We start from the raw sequence: 3715 nt of genomic DNA, 5'->3' as shown, positions 1-3715 counted from the left end.
CAACCCGAGAATAAACAGCATTTTAGGAGCTACGTTATTTTTAGGGTCGTAAAGAGTTGCCTTTAAATAGCATAAAACCTTAAAATGATCGTGTTCTAGGTTAAAAAACACTTAAGAGGCAAGAACAAATCAAAACGAAATGAGGATCGTTAAGAATGGCAAAGATTAACGGGGACTGCAAATGACGAACTTGAAAAACTAGGCTAGTTTTTTCAAGGCGCGCAAATCGTGACATAGCTCCTTTAAAGCAAGCCAAGTCCATAAGTTTACCTACGTAAGTTTTCTCATTAACTGTAACGCCAACTGTAGTGCTCACATCTGACACGAAGATGTAGCCGAGAATTAGCTACTGATACGAACAACAGTTTTAAAAACGAGAATGGGAGGTTCACGCAAGCTTCAAGCCAACTAGCGTTCAAATATAACTACATCTGCCTTTTCATTACAATTTAAATTCGTCGTAAATTAAGCGGTTATGTGGCTTTTTAAATGACCTCTTGTCATTCTCTGTAGTTAACATGTCATTGCGTCAAATTCAGGATTCTTATTTTCATTTAACATGTTTTAGTCTTCCACTTTTATTTTTATTTTCTGTGAAGGGTATGGTTTTCAAGCAGCTTACTCTAGGATAGGGTATATAAATCAGAGCGCCTGGGTCTAGAATAGGGTATCATTTTTCCTACAACTGAGTAGTTGGTTGAAGATTTTATCTAGACTTAGGAAACCAGGAATTGCCACTCAAAAATATAAAAAAATCAAATCGGCGAGTTTAAATTTACACAAGTCAGCCTCAATAGTGTCGATAGATGGGGGGATTTGGAAAGTTTACTCTAGTATAGGGTAGCGAAATTCAGCTGAACTAGCTCTGGTATAGCCTAAGGGTTCCAGGGTCCCAGCGGCACATCCCCACCCAGAAATTCTCAAAGTACCCCCCCCCCCTCCCGAGCATCGAGGACGTGTTATACGACCAGCATTTTGCGGAAAGCCAGGGCATGAAAAGAAAGAACTGGAATTCTTTTGTAAGAACTGTGAAGAACCTATTTGCAACTCTTGTGCTGCAACCATTCACGGCGACGGCCACATCAAAATACTTTTGGAAGAAGCGGCGAATGAAAGAAAAGCAGAGGCGAAGTCTGTGATTGAATCCCAAAAGGAAATGGTGCGACAGATGCGAAATAAAATCTTTCAAATTGATCAGAGTTGTGCAAAAATTCAAGGAGAAGTCGCCAATGTAAAAAGAAGCGTGGAACAGTTCGCTGATAACATATTTGCTGTTATCGAAGCGAAGAAACAGGAGATCATTCATGAAGTTGAAAAGCAAGGAACACAATCACTCCAGCGACTGGGAATACCGAGGAATGAGACTGAACAACAAGCTGAAAAGATTGAGACAGTATCACATCATTGATGTAATCGACAAGTTTGCAATGGATGCGAAATGTTCGTTCTCTGAGTTGCGAAAATCTAGTTGTGGTGATTTCCGTGGTTCACCATTCGCAGTGCGAAGATTACTGGAATGCAAAGATGACATTACAGGCCACTTACAAAGTTGCCATCTTTCCAAACTCGTTGGAAATGTCGAAGAACATGATCTAATACTTATGAGAGTTGGAAAATTCGATGTTCCAACACACCAGCAGGAGTGCATGTGGATTTGCCCAAATCACAGATACAATCTAGGTCGTAATTGGCGCCCGCTAAAGACATGCCAATATCCTCTCCATTCCGGAGCAAGGAAAAAACTAAAGAACAAAGATGTGGTGAATCTGCTGATGTCCAAAAATATTCAAACTATTTTGGGGGTAATAATTCCCATTGGTTCAGGTAAAAGAGTTACATTTAATAATTATAAATGCTAATGCCGACTGAAATATAGATGAGGGATAGAAAGACCATATTTCAAAAAGTAATTCTGCCATGTTTAGGTGCTTTTAAGTGGCAAGTATTTTTTTTTAGTTCATGAGACTGAATGGGAGACTGTATTGATTTGGGAACGCCATCTGATGTTAGAGTCGAGATCATCTATTGTTGCTGTAATGGGACAGTTTCTTTATTATTGGGGAAGTCGTACCCAGACCTTCACGAACTTCCAATTTCCGGTTTTATGTATCTCGAATTTTTTTTTTTTTTTTTTTTTTTGGTACAGCAATTTGTACCTCTTGCATCAAGAAACAAAAACTCAAATCTAAAGAGCATTCTGGATTTATGGACCATCAAGGCAACGAAAAAGATAGCGATAAAGAAAAGAACCAGAATCCAAGGTTTGCAGACAAATAATGGTAGTTCTTATGTTGCATATATTTCATAATTATTCCAGCCAGTCATTGAAGAAAGATTACAATAAATGATAGAAAAATACATACACATCCTGAAAAGCAATTTTTTGCTCAAATTGTAGTAAAGTTATAAGAGTAATTTGCATGGTCACGTTACTACTATCAATTAATCCTCGTTATGTTTTTATCTTCATCAAATTGCAATATTTGCCTTTCATTAAGGACACAAAAAATCTGTATCGTTCATGTTTTATTGATTTTACAGACTCGCAAAGCAAATGGCTGCAGTAAACTTAAAAGGCTCGGCACCTTTGGAATGTACCCCGGTGACGTCCAGATTAGTTCAATCTGAAATTGAAAAACAGGTGGAGTGGACTCCCGGACAGTGTATTGAGGAGGATAACGAAGACTCCAAAGAAGATGGAGAAAGCAAGAAAGAAGCAAAGTCTTTGATTGCCACATATAATGAAGAAATGGACAATCTATCAGGTCAAACTAAGATCGGAAATGTTAGTCCGTTAACATTTCAGTTAAAATCTACTTGGGATGAGGCTACAGAAGATGAAAAAGAAATATGCATTGACAAAGCAATGGAAGGATATGGTATTGTATTGACTTCTACAATCGTGTGTCCAGTTCTCCGAGACTGAATGTGTTTCAGGTGACTTGGTGGCTCTTATGCAAGCATACAAAAATGCTCCAACAAGAAACTTAAAAACACAAATCCTTAGTCTTTACGCTTACCGTTATCCAATGAAAAACAGACAAATGCTGCACGAACCTTATGAAAGCATAACTACTTGGCAAATAAAGAGAGCAAGAACTCATGCTCGAGAATGTGGACCTGGGTTATCGGTGGAGAAGTCGTCATGTTATCGTGTTCGATACAACTCTAGTAGATCATTTTATTGATTTTATAAATCGACCTTATTTCTACCAAGATGTTGCTTTTGGAACCCGAAAATTGAAGCTGGACAATGGCCAAGAAGTACTCATGCCAAATGTGATTCGAACAGTTACTCGTTCAACTATGATCAGCCAGTATCTAATGTTCTGTGAAGAACAACAGGTAGTGCCTCTTAGCCGTGCAACTTTGTTTCGGATCCTTGAGGTCAGGGAAGCCTCCCAGCAAAGGTCGTTATGTGGTCTTGACAATACTGCAGCTGAAGGATCCGCCAGTTTTGAAAGAATTTCCAAAATAGTCGACGATCTTCAACAGATGGGCCAAGAAAAGAGCTGGGCGCAGGAAATGAAGAAGTCTATCCAGGATGGTAAACGTTATTTCAAAACCGAATACCGCAATAATTGTCAGCAAGATGACGGTACATGTCCTGATCATTGTCTGAAGTTTGGACTTAGTGATCCCAATGATTCAGACCTAAAAGAACAATGTGCACATGGACACACAACTTCCTGTGGGGAATGCGACGACATTACTA

Source organism: Orbicella franksi, chromosome 12, assembly GCF_964199315.1.
Source record: "Orbicella franksi chromosome 12, jaOrbFran1.1, whole genome shotgun sequence".
In the NCBI taxonomy this organism is placed as follows: Eukaryota; Metazoa; Cnidaria; class Anthozoa; order Scleractinia; family Merulinidae; genus Orbicella; species Orbicella franksi.
This window is presented reverse-complemented; position numbering follows the sequence as displayed.